Genomic DNA, 13,440 nt, shown 5'->3' with positions numbered 1-13,440 from the left:
AAGGCCAAAGAATGTCAACCTGATGTGTCACTGGCAACCTTAATGTGGAATTTTTGGAAAGTGTGATGGAAAAAAGCCAGATCATAGTAGAGTGTATAAAGACTGTGAGGTGCAAGCACTTGGTTGTGTAAAGGAAAGAAAATGAAGGTGGCAGTTAGTCTCAAAATTTGGTGTGTGTGTGTGTGTGTGTGTGTGTGTGTATGGTGTGGTGTGTACAGTGGGGGGGTAGTGTACGTGTGTGGTGTGGTGTGTGTGTGTAGTGTGTACATGGTGTGGTGTGTGTGGTGGTGTTTGGGTGGGGTGGGGTGTGTGTGAAGACAAATTTCGAAGGGTGATGAAGATTATGGAGGCAGAATTCTTGATGGGAAATACGGTTGAACGTGAGATTAAGAGACGAGCTGAGCTTCCCAGTTTTCTAGTTCTGGTGCCCTAATCATTTGGTCTCAACGTCAGTATTCCTGACTTCTACATGAGTTTAATGAAATCAGTTTGATTTTTTTTTTTTTTTCGGTAAAATGGCACATCTGAAAGCATAGAAAGTGGTTCACAGAAAATGCTGAGTAAATTTTAGTTTAATCCTATCTAAAACAATACACTGTCTTTTTTTTTTTTTTTAAAGGGGTTTCTAATCCAAGTGAAGAGAAAGATAAAGTTTGCCCTGGCTGAACTGAGAAACCAGAAAACTGAGAGAAAGAACCAGATGGCACATTTGTCAAAGGTTAGCCTCTTGGAGCATGGAGGAACGGGGAGTGGGCCGGAAGGGCCGACAGAGATACACAAAGCGGGCAACAGTGAAGATGAGCTTTAGTACAGGAAACTTTGTGCACGGTCTGCAGGTACACTGACAAAAACCAAAATTTGATTTGGTAACACAAAAAAGTGTTTAATAGTCACGAAAGGACTTTTTGCTATAAATCTGTTAAAAGTTTATAAAATTTGGGGCACCTAGGTGGCTTAGTCGGTTGAGCGTCCGACTTTCACTTGGGTCATGATCTCGCGGTTCGTGGGTTCGAGCCCCGTGTCAGGCTCTGTGCTGACTGCCAGCTCAGAGCCTGGAGCCTGTTTCAGAGTCTGTATCTCCCTCTCTCTCTGACCCTCCCCTGCTCACGCTGTCTCTCTCTCTCTCCTAGATATAAATAAAAAATATATATATTTTAAAAAAATGTTTATAAAATTTGAGAGAATAGAGCAACGTTTCAGTGTCCCCAACTTGCTTGTTTTGCGTATTCTGACAATTAGCCCACACTGTAATAAAGAGAACTGTCACCACATCTTCTTGAAAATGAAGTTTTAGTCCCCTGGATTATTACGGATCCAGAAGGAAGAACCAGCATTTGACCCAAACCCACTACACATTGCTGTTACAATGGCTCTAGTAGAGTTCTGACAGTTTCACACAGAGGGGGTGTGGGGTGCGGGACAGGAGGGACAGAGCAGGACAGTGTGAAACGAAACTACAGTGGCAACATTACCAACAACCTCAAAGACTCCCGACAAGATCTTCCACCTTGAAAAAAGTAAGATGGCTTCCAATGCTGAGAAACTGCCACTCCAGCTGTCTCCATTACCGCAGGGATTTGAAACTATCTCTGAGGTACTCAAGCTTGAGAAATGTAAGAATACTTTTTATTTCAGAACCTAAGGAAACCCCACCTTTATAAATTCGTAATACAGAATATTGGCCAGCCGTGAGGCAGAACAGGGCTACTGTATTCCCCTTCACGTCTCTGCTTAACTGAGACACCCTAGGGTCTTGGCGTTCTTCTTGGAATTTTCTGGCTTCGTACACGTGCATCCTCACCGTCTCCTCTATAGCTAATTAGCAGCAGTTCCCACTGATGCCATAAATAAAGAACCTGAGAAAATCCAGGTAAGTGTTATTTCCCAACCTCAAAGGCAAGCTGTTAAAAATACGCTACAGAAAATATAAAGTATGAACTGTGGTTACTAGCTAATTCTGGAAAGCAAGAAATTAAGGACTTCACTTCCTCCCTCTACACTTTACCAGGGGACCAACCGTTCAGTTCAGCGCTCCTAAGAATCTTCTAATCCCTCCACCTTCCCATCCCCTAAAAACCCTCCTCCAAATACAAACGTACTCCTAACAACTGGAAGCAATGTCATAAATGAATAATTCAAATATATCAAGTTACCTAAAGCAAATTCTTATTTCCGCCAAAGAAAAATAATCTTCCTAGAGATTCTTTCCCCAACGTAAAGGGATTGACATCACAGGAATGCCTCTCGGGATGGACTTGCCCTGTCAAACTCTGACCATCAGAAAACCAAATCATTAGTAATATTTAATCATCCCAGCACTGATAAAAAGCTGTAAAGTAAAGCTTGCCTATAAACGCACTGAGTCACTTAAATAAAAAGCAATATGTTTCACTTCTTCAGCTATATAAATATAGACTTGTATATATAAAAACAAGCATCATCCCACATCCACATATATATGGCATGGGCATATGAGTAGGATCGATGATGTTTATAGATGTCTATATGTATTTATATAGAGATATACATAGGCTCCCAAGCAAAATGTTCCTTGTTTTTAAATTTCCTGATTTTTGTTGGTAACAGTTACTTCTTGGTAACCACATAGTAAATATGAGACTATCACATTATGTAAACCATGCAAAGCTGAGTTACATTTTTTCCCTGAAGATCATATTCTGTGAATTTATAAATGAAGATGCCACTTTTGAACAGGAACACACAGTTTCAGTTACAAAGAACTGGTTAAAGAAAATGTGATCATTCAGAAAAAGCAATAGGTCAGTTACAGAGAATAACAGAGGGGACTGCCGTTCATCAGGTTCCAGTCATAACATCATTTTCTCAGATTGCTCCGAGTTTTATCCTCTTACTAGTTAACCACAAAATTTATATGGAAAGGTTTCACTCAGAAGTCCCTGTGTTCCTTAAGCCGCTATAGATTTGTGACATTTCTTCATTCAGTCTATTCGTCATCATTCAGAATCTAATTATCTAGTTGTAAAATATCCAGGCTGTGGTACCTTTCTCTTTGCTCGAATTTCTTATTTGGTTTCTGTACTGTGTCACAGTGACAAGGCAGAAAGGGTCAGGAAAATGGTGACACTCCTATCAATCAGCATTTCTACTAACTAGGAATTCTGGAAGCAAGTTTATTTGGAGAGACTGCAACAGCTGGTTAACAGTTTTCCCCACGAAACAAAAATAAATGGAATTATTATTTCCTAGCAATAGATTATAATGTCATGCAAACATTAGGACAAATCAGATTGGAGCAGGAGAGGAAGTATTTTTAGTATGAAAAGAACTTTCTCGAAACAGTTACAGTAATAAAGAAATAATGAACTTGACTCATTGCCTTAAAAGCATGTTATGTAAATGTTATCTCTCCACGTCTGGTGAAGAATAACACTTTGATTTACATTTCATGCACTGCAATGACCTTAAATATAGCCATCAATAAGCCGCTTTACTGCCTTGCAACACCAAAAGCAAACTGCATGTTAAGTCAAATTTCATGGCATTACACCTTTCTCCCACATGTATCCTCCATACCCGATCGTCCAAGAAAACCACACCACAACTGCTGGCTTACTCTCATCTCTACTTTATTCTCTAGCTTCACCACTGAGAGTTGACTAATGAGGGCCATGTGCCTTTTACTAAGCCATCCACCCCCACCCTAAAAGATACAGGTTATTTTAAAGAGCCTTTTACCCTTGATAAAGTGGGACACACACAGCATTTGTAAGATACAATCAGGTTTTTGACAATACATCCTAGAGAGGTTTTTTTTTTAAGATCTACACATCAGTACATTAGTATCATCTTTCTAAAGTCTTAAGCTTTAAAGGAAGTTTCCAGAAGGCTAACTAAGGGAAGACAGCTGCCCTCCTGAGCCAATATGGCTGGATGAGTGGCTTAAGCAACATATCTACAGTTCTCTGGTGTAGATATAAGAGTCATCCAAGATCTGTCAACTGGAAACACCTATCATGCCTACTGCTGGGGACACAAAGGGAAGGGGTTGGGTTTGTAGAGCCGGGAAGTTCAGAGGAGAGGCAATGAGGAAGAAGTGCCAGCAGGCTGATTTCAAAAATGTAGGGGAAAAAAACCGAAAAAATAGAAACAACTGATGCTGCCAGAATGTTGAGGGCAAGAGGAAGGGTGAAGTCCCTTCTTGCCCCAACTTGCCAGTCTTCCTCTAGTGCCTCCTACTGGCAGAAGCTAACACATATACTAGCTGGAAAAGAATAAACGTAGGTTGCTCCAGCATCCCAAAGGATCTAGAAGGGTGGGTTTGTAAATTACCAAAGTTCAACTTCTTTTTGGTGAGAGAGAGAACTAGAGAGTACGTGCAGGGAGGGAGGAGGTGGAAAGGGTGAGAGAGAGAGAGACAGAGGGCTAGAGTGAGAGAGAGAGAGAGAAAGAGAAAATCTTAAGCAGGCTACATGATCAGTGCAGAGCCTGACATGGGGCTCGATCCCATGACCCTGGGACCATGACCTGAACCAAAATCAAGAGCCAGACACTCAACCAAATGAGCCACCTAGGTACCCCTAAAGTTCAACTTATTTTAAAAAGTGTTATAAGGGGAAAACTATCTACCAATTCAAATGGGGGTGGACATACTCTCCTGATTCCAAGAGAAACCAACCTTGAAAATCATTTTCACCCTATAAAACATAAAAGTATATTTTGGAAAGCATTACCTCTGATGGTTATATAAAATAGAGTATCTCTATAAAATAGATGCCATGATACAGCATGAAAGACGAAACAAAAAGTAAATGGATAAAATACCATCAGAAAAGTAAAACTGAGTTGACACAATTAAAATCTGCATAAAACCATAGAAAATATATCAGCATGGAGATGACAAATTTGAAGAGTTCTCTTAGAATCAAAAGGAGAGGTGCAAAGAGATAATAATAATGGAAGAAAGCAGTACTGAAGATCAGTAAGATGGAAATACGATCTACCATGAACACATACACATCATGAACGATTAGGCATGAAAAATGACAGAAATATCATTGGGGATGGTAAGAATTAAACACATCTGTCTACTCCACAAAAGATCTGGTTAACTAAAAATATAAAAAATTAAAAAGCAAATTAAAATACACATTATAGAGAATAACCTCCCTTTTCAAATATCTATTACAAATTTCCCAAATCATCATTTATTAAGACACTTAAAAATAAAGTTTAAGAAGAAACCATACTATTTCTGTACTGACTACACTGCAAAAAACTAAGAAATCAGTTCTGAACAGTTCAAAGGCCAAAAAATACAATCTGCTGGAAATATGAGTGGCATTCCAAATTTGCTGGTACTTTAAAAGGAAAATAAAACTGCTAAATAACAACTATTAGGAAACTATTAACACCAAGAATATTATATATTAGCATAATATTTCATATCAATGAAACATATTGGATTCAGCCATATTTATAGTCTGGCACAAATTCATAACCTGGAAAATAAAAGGAATGAGACAATTTAGCTAAAAAAGCCAACTCAAGGCAAATGACTTCTGTAAAAACAGGTCCAAGAAAACCAAAGAAGAGTAAAGTTTTAAAATATATCAATAAATTAGAAAAAGGGAAACTAAACTAGTCAAATAATTCCAAGAAACAAAAATACACATATCTCTGACAGAAATCAATTTAGAAAGTAACAAAAATTTAAAAAATTCAAAGATTAAAAGATTATATAACCATAAATAAAAGCAAAATAATCTAAAGTTACATAAATATTTGTGTGTGTGTGTGTAAAGACCACCAACCAGTACAATTCACTATCATAAGAGGTTATAAGGGTTGTATATAAGGGTTAATTCTGTGTTAACTATTAAAAGATAATTTTGTTTTCCTCTTTTGCTTTTTCATTATCTGTAAAATATTCTGCAATGTACATGTATCTCCTTTAAAAAAAAAAAACATGTTTGTATTTTTGAAAATAGCCTGAGGGGAAAGAATTTTTCTGTGATATTCATGCCAGATAAATAAAATTTCAGTTCACCTAAATTTAAAATGGCAAACACCATCAATAATCCAAACACTGTAGGACCACCACCACTAAGTGAGTTATTCTCATAAAGCTTCTGAAAAGTTACACTTAAATATTCTCTGAAAATTGAAAAGACGTCATTCAGGTCAATTTTCTAACATCCAGTTTAATAATGTGTAATGATTACATAGAAGTGAACAGACATGCTATTTTACTGCCTCTCCAGAGCTGAAGACCAAAGTGAGGTTCTGTGATATGAGATTGAAACAATACTTAGAAACAATTAATCTTCTGTACAATGTGCAGAACTGGCCTCCCTTCTACTAGATCATGTCCTGTTGGTCAAGAGTGTTTTCTTGCAAGATTCAAGATATACTACTACCACTTGGTATTTATCAATCATTACCTGGAGTGATAATGAAATCAAATCTCATATTTGTGTTGAATGTAATATTCTCCAAAATGCTTTCACGTATGTTACCTAATTCAATGTTTGTAAAAAAAAAAAAAAAAAAAAAAGGACGAGTTAAGCAGGGAAGAAGTAGAACATATTCTTCAACCATGAACACCTGCAGGTTTTCTCCATGTGAAATTAAAGATGTCCTGCTAATCATTTGTAGATATTCTTCAACTTAGCTTTTCATGGTCGGGAAGACTTGTTATTGATTAGAGTAAATCTGATAAATCTGTATAAAATAGAAAGGCAGCGCCTTCACCATTACAAAATAAAAACCTATTGAGGAAGGACTATCACGCGAAGTGTGTTAACCACCCCTGAGGCTAGATCTGGCTCTCAGCTGGATTTCACAGACCCCAAGCAGTATGGTGGTGGTCATTTGGCAACTATAAGCCAGAAAATAATATCCCATCTGGTGTGCTGCTCTGAGTATCCCATTCAAGGACTAGTCTCTAAAAGTTTAAGAATAAAAAGTAACCAAAGACCTGGGAACAATGGTCAATTATCTAATTAGCATTTCAAAAGGCAGTGATAAAAAGGAATAAGACTCTGAGGCCCACTACTCAAATGAACAGCTGTGTGTGACAAGATCAGTTAATTAAGGCTTCAGAACTTTTCCAGCCCATCTCCTTTCACCTTTCTGGTCCCTTCTTTCTTCTGGGTTCCCCTTCATCTCTCGCTTCCTACGTTTAAGTCTGAGCAGTGGTTTTACCCTCCTTTTGAATGTCGGCCATATCGCTTTTCCTCGCCTCTCTTTCCTGTCTTCCTCCATTTTCCCTAAATTTGCTATACAGCCAGCTTCCTTAACTATTATGTCAGATTTAGGTATAAGTTTTAAACTATCCCTCACATCTTCTCAATAAGGTTTTACATGCTCTGATCAATTCCAAATCAAGTGAATTTATATTTTAAATCTCTACTTTAAAAAACAAAAACTAAAACAATTTAATGGCATTGCTTTTTACTTCCATGTAAACTTTGGTTGATTGACTTTTTTTCTGAAAAGCAATGACCCTCTGTAAAGAGAAATATCCTTCCGACCATGCTGGAGAAATATCACATTCTAAATTAAGGACCAGGTAGGTGAAATTCCTAATTCGTCAGTTTTACTTTGCATTTTAGTAATAAGGAAAAGTAAATTTGAAGGTCTTATTTACAGTAGAAACCTGAAATGCATTATCTTACTTACATCCTGCAAAATACATATAATTAACCCCCTTTTATAGATTAAAAAACTAGGCATGGTGACGCCTTAACCACATTAAGGCCAAAGACGCCTCTACCCTCTGTTACCTCTCTATTAAAATATACGATTAAAAATGCTAAAGCCAGTTAGATTAACAACCCAATTCCCAAATCACTGGCCCACAAAGCTTGTACATGTAGCAAACAACCGTCGCGTACACAGAGATGGAAAAGTCCATTCATTACTGCTTTGCCCTCGGTGCTGAACCAGCAGTCTATGGGAGCCTCATACTACCAAGAGGTTCCACCAGTTTCATGCAGGAACAAAGAGAAATGAGAAAAGAGAAAAAAAGCTGAGGTCCTTATTGTTGATAATAATTATCTGCAAACACTTCCCTGAAGGGACAGTAAAGCTACTGTCAAGACTCTTGAGCCATAACTACATGTTCTAGGATTTTCTGTCCTTTATGGGTATTGGCATTGATATCATGTAGCCGTTCATAACGCCATTACAGGTAGCTCTGTCAAACAGCTATACAATATGTTTTGCGTGTGTCGTCAGTAGCCCTTTTCTAACTTTGTTTTTTTTTTAAATATGTTTTTATTTATTTCTAGGAGAGAGAGAGACAGAGTGAGCAGGGGAGGGTCAGAGAGAGAGGAGTGACAGACTCTGAAATAGGCTCCAGGCTCTGAGCTGGCAGTCAGCACAGAGCCCGACGCGGGGCTCGAACCCACGAACTGCGAGATCATAACCTAAGCGAAAGTCGGACGCTTAACCGACTAAGCCACCCAGGCGCCCCAGCCCTTTTCTAACTTTGGAATTCCACTGGACTCGACAGTGCTCCTAGAGACCCACAAAGAGAAAGACATGTGTCACACTTCAGGAAACATTACACACATCACCCTTGTCTGTCTAACAAGAGATCAGGCCAGTGGTAAAGGTTGCTCTGCCTTCTCATGCTTGGAGCTCACTTGTCCTCCCACAAGGGTGAGGCCAGATTAGATTAGTCTTAGGTATTTGTCCTCGGAAGATCCAAGGAAATGTTCTATTCTACAGAGTGCCTAGGGATTTCCATCTAAAATCCCTGAAGCAAGTCAGAGAAAGGTCTTGTAGAAACGTGTTTCCCCCTTCGTTGCTCTGAGGCTTCGTGGGTTTCAGATTAATTACAAGTAACAGGTCCATTTGGGGGCCAGAACTAATCCTAAATCTGGATCCTGGTCATTCTTCCATGGCAGGATGCCTTAACATTAGGTCACTGAATCTTCTTGAGAACCTAAGAACATCCAAACTCTCTAAAGGTGCACATATATATTTAGGGACCCTTCCCTCCCTGAACCCCAAGTCAAGAATTCTGCTCCAAGCTCAATCCACTGAGATGGCAGAACCAAACTATCCCAGGGAGTCTCAACAAATGCATTTAACCTGGGAAGCCTACGCAAGGTAAGGCTGTACACCTCCGACACTAGTTTTTCTGTAGAAGAACAGTAAAGAGGAGATGAGGGGAGAAGTGGCTGACTCAGTCATATGTCTCCCCACCACCCCATCAACTAAGCTGCCAAGTCACCGCAGACATCTCTTCACGAATGTGAATCTGTAAGAGCCAGTAACACCATAATCAACATGGCCTTCCCATTCACGTCCATAAAGCCGCAATGGCAGATTTAGCACTGTCCTGGCGGGTCATAGGGATGTTCATCTAAATCAGGTGAGCAGCGATGAAGAGGGCCTCTAACAGCAAGAGAATCTGGAAAGATCTCTGTTCTGCAATAAAATTAAAACACAACCGTTTTCTCTCCAGAAAGAAAACTCGGTGAGAAATTGTTTATATGAATACAAACAAATTCCCTCAAAGAATGGGAAATACGGAGGTAGCAGATCCGGGATTCACCTCTCTGGTTCTTCTGAGACCTGTAAACACCAGCGACCGTTGGAATTTAACATCCTGCATGGGCTGGTGCAGATTCGATCAGATGATACTGCAAACATAGCAAATGTTTGAGGTTCTTTGTTTTCTCTAAATATTCAGAGTATAGCAATTAAAATCACAATGCCATGCACACCATAATCACTCAATAAATACAGGCTAAGTGAACAAAATACAGACATTATTGAGCTTCCATTTGGGAAACAGAGGTGAATCCAATTTGAACATCTAAAAACTTTCCCAAGATTTCCAACTGCCAAAATAAAAATAAAACTGGCCAACAAACAAACCAAAGGCAATAATGCGAGCAAAATGTATTTTCGCTTATAAAAATGTTAAGTATAGACACACCCTCGGTATAAATCAGCAGCACTGAACCTGAACTAATTAAGCTCCCACAGACCACAGCCAATTTAGCAGAAAGCATGCACAAGAGCTAAGATATTTGTACCTGCTTACAGGTAACCTTGAAACTATTTTGCTGAATCTTTAGAAATTTCTTTCAAAAAAAACAAAAGTGTGTGACCATATGATTCTAATTAGTAGAGAGCAAGAGGGTTGAAATTGAAAAATCTGTCACATGAGACTGTTACTTCTACAACCACTACCATTCCAAGAGCAAAGAAATATTTTCCCCATGATCTGTAAGATGCACGATATTCTTCTGCACACACTTGACAAATAAACACACTGGAGGACAGTTGTTACCAAGATTTTAGATACCTAACATTTGGGAAGTAATTTGCTACGGGTAAGAAAAACAACTTCATCTAATAAAAAAGAAGTCTAAAACTTTATTCTATTATGTACACCTGTTTAGAACATCACCATAACCCTAATCTATTCATATCTAGTCAACAGCCCAGAGGTTACCTACAATATACTCTCTACCGGTACAGTCAGTAAATGGATAAACAGTGGGGGAAAAGTGTGTTCATAACCAACAATTGTTCTTAAATTAGTGGCAGTTTCTGAATTTTCCTGAGCCTGTTTTTTAATTTTTTTTTTTATTTATGTTTGAGAGAGAGACAGAGCATGAGCAGAGGAGGGGCAGAGAAAGGGGGTGATACAGAATCTGAAGCAGGCTCCAGCCTCTGAGCTATCAGCACAGAGCCCGACGCAGGGCACGCAAACTCACAAGCTGTTAGATCATCATGAGCTGAGCCGAAGTCGGACTCTTAACTGATTGAGCCACCCAGGCACCCCTGCCTGAGTCTAAGATGTACCAAGAGGACGTTTTTGCCATGAAGCAGAAGCAAAAATATACATAATCCACAAATTTGGATCTCCACACATCTAAGATCAGAATTCCATGGAAATTCAACCACAGCAGAAATATTAAACATAATTAATTGGCTGATGTATCAGTGTCATTAAAAGGAATACTTCTGATCCTAAACTAAATTTCTCCAGGAAATTCACATTTCCTCATTTTTGAATGGCTTGAAATTCCAAAAAAAAATCTGAATCAGTAATATGTTCTTGGTTGTTGTTTTTAGTGTCTTTTCAATTTTTTTACATTTCTCTCTTTGGGGTTCTGATGTTTGTGTTGCAGTTAAAACCTGTTTCTTGAATATAAACAAAAAGAACTCTTTAGAAAGTCAGAGGCATTTAAAACTAAATGCCTTATTCTTCAGAGACTTTTGATTTTGTTCCTGGTAAAATATTTAGCTCCCAAAGGACTCCAGGAGAGCTACAGAGTTTAGATTTTCTCAACATCTCAGGAGTAAACAGCTCCATCTTTCATTTTTAGCACGACATTTCACCCTTACTGAAATATAGTGTGAATCATGTTAATCCGTAACTTCTTTTCTTTCCCTACAGAGAAGGGGGAGGGGGAGCGAACCAGGTCCTAGCCATTGCGTAACTTCTTATTAGCCCTCACTAGTGATACCGTATAATCAAGTTAGTTATACCTCAGATGTCTTTTTTAAATAAATGGAGTAATATAGTTAGCATTTATTGTCTTTTAGATCAACTTTCAAGGCAATCTTACCTAGATTTACTTCCTGCTGAGCTAAATCTCTGCAGGGGCTCTGTGAGTAAAATTATCACTGACACTGGGAACGGAAAAACATTAACAACTTTGCAATGGCTACAGTAACACATTTCTAAAGGGAAGCAAATTGCCAGCGTTTACTCTTGAAGGAGAGAAGGGAGGGACGTTTCCTAGTAGGCAAAGCTAACCGGAGGGTGTGGGACATTTTAAATATCCAGAACATCTGACAGCCCTCAACACTGCCATTTCTGCAGGTTACGCTGGGACACTCCTTCGGTGACACATATTCTAGAACTCAGACTTGCAAAAGAACATATCTACAGAGTTTCCGGTTGCCAAGCACCCGGGCAGGGAGACTGCTGTTTCTGACATATTACGTTAATTTCTGAAGAACAAAAGGTTCAAACGTGACTACTCCAAGAATAGCAACCGCTAGGCAGCACAGAAAGATTGAGTAACTGGAGAAGGCAAAACGGTCTGCCAGGAAGAGGCAAAAACTTTCTCATGAAGATATTGAATAACTTCGCATCCAGCTCTACACAAAAATTGAAAAGGAATCGTGGAGGTATTTACAAAGAAGGCAAACCGCGAAGACCAGGACTGTAACAGGTGATGGGGAAGGAGAAAGTCTATTCTGAATCACAACTATGCTGTGCATCTTGGCTCCGTGCACTTCGGGTTTATTTGCACACTCTTTTTAGAAAGAGTGGGGGTTGGGGATCCAAAGCGGATGAAAGAGTTATTTATGAACAGACGGGACACCAGGATGGGGTGGTTAGAAAGCCTTGGAGGAGTGTCTGGACTTGTGGATCAAGGCAGAAGCAGACATATGGGGAAATCTATATAGAAGAAACAGAGAGAGTGAGGAAGAGGCTAAAACAGGCAGATGGCTGGACTGTAAAGGAATAGCATTATGCGGGGGCTCTAAAGAAAGGGAGATGGCCCTGGGAGGGGGGATGGCTAAGGGAAAAAGAAGGTCAGAAGGTGACTGCTTGGAAAGTTTTTTAAAAGTGGCAGAAATTAGATACGGATAAAAATATTGTTTAAATATATTTAAGAGCCAGGAGGGAAGTAAAACAAAATGAGAAAGATACCCACTTAAAACATATACAAAAACAGTGTTCAAAAGTGATAGCACACAGTGAAGAAATTACAGCTAATAAGAACTGAAGATGCAGGGAAGGTCCCTCTTGAAACAGACCTATGAAACTACTACTAGGTTGCAAATGATACTTGCTGCCAAAATTTTTTGACTGCATTTCTGAGGCAGAATAGGTACTTTCTGGGCTACCAGAGTATCTTCTACATAGGTTTCTCTTTTTTAAAAAGTTTATTTTGAGAGAGAGAACATGAGCAAGGGAGCGACAGTGAGAGAGGGAGACAGAGAACTGCAAGCAGGCTCCGCACTGTCAATGCAGAGCCCAAATCAGGGCTCGATCTCAAAAAATGTTAAGATCATGGTCCAAACTGAAACCAAGAGTCAGACGCTACCCAGGCTGGATAAGAAGTAGCTACTTTCACTCCTGAGGGCAGGAACTGTGTCTTACTGAAATTTTTATTCAGTATTTAGCACTATGGTTGGCATCAAAAAAGGATTCCACGAGTAGACAATGGAGGAAGGAGAACAATTTAAAGTTACTTTATGAGTCCTAGGGCGCCCGGGTGACTCATTCAGTTAAACGTCTGACTTTAGCTCACGTCATGATCTCCCGGTCCGTGGGCTCAAGCCCCGCGTCGGGGCTCTGTGCTGACAGCTCAGAGCCTGGAGCCTGCTTTGGATTCTGTGTTTCCCCCTCCCACGATCCCTCCCCTGCTAACACTTTGTCTCTGTCTCACAAAAATAAACAAACATTAAATA

At 39.3% G+C, this 13,440-nt stretch overlaps 1 protein-coding gene and 1 long non-coding RNA gene across 2 annotated transcripts in view; one reads left to right on the top strand and one right to left on the bottom strand.

Moving 5' to 3' along the window:
• The window catches only part of TCF4 (transcription factor 4), a 354,008-nt gene that overhangs the window by 286,626 nt on the left and 53,942 nt on the right, over window positions 1-13,440 (bottom strand). The gene's annotated exons all lie outside the window — the stretch shown is intronic.
• LOC144242730 (uncharacterized) overlaps window positions 12,124-13,440 on the top strand; it is a 40,091-nt gene continuing 38,774 nt past the window's right edge. Inside the window, exon 1 of the long non-coding RNA XR_013338444.1 lies at window positions 12,124-12,191. This is a non-coding gene — a long non-coding RNA (uncharacterized LOC144242730). The remainder of the gene's footprint in view (window positions 12,192-13,440) is intronic.

Source organism: Crocuta crocuta, unplaced genomic scaffold, assembly GCF_008692635.1.
Source record: "Crocuta crocuta isolate KB4526 unplaced genomic scaffold, BGI_CrCroc_1.0 scaffold36, whole genome shotgun sequence".
NCBI lineage: Eukaryota > Metazoa > Chordata > Mammalia > Carnivora > Hyaenidae > Crocuta > Crocuta crocuta.
Note: the sequence above shows the minus strand (reverse complement) of the source record. Positions and strands in the feature narration are given on the sequence as shown.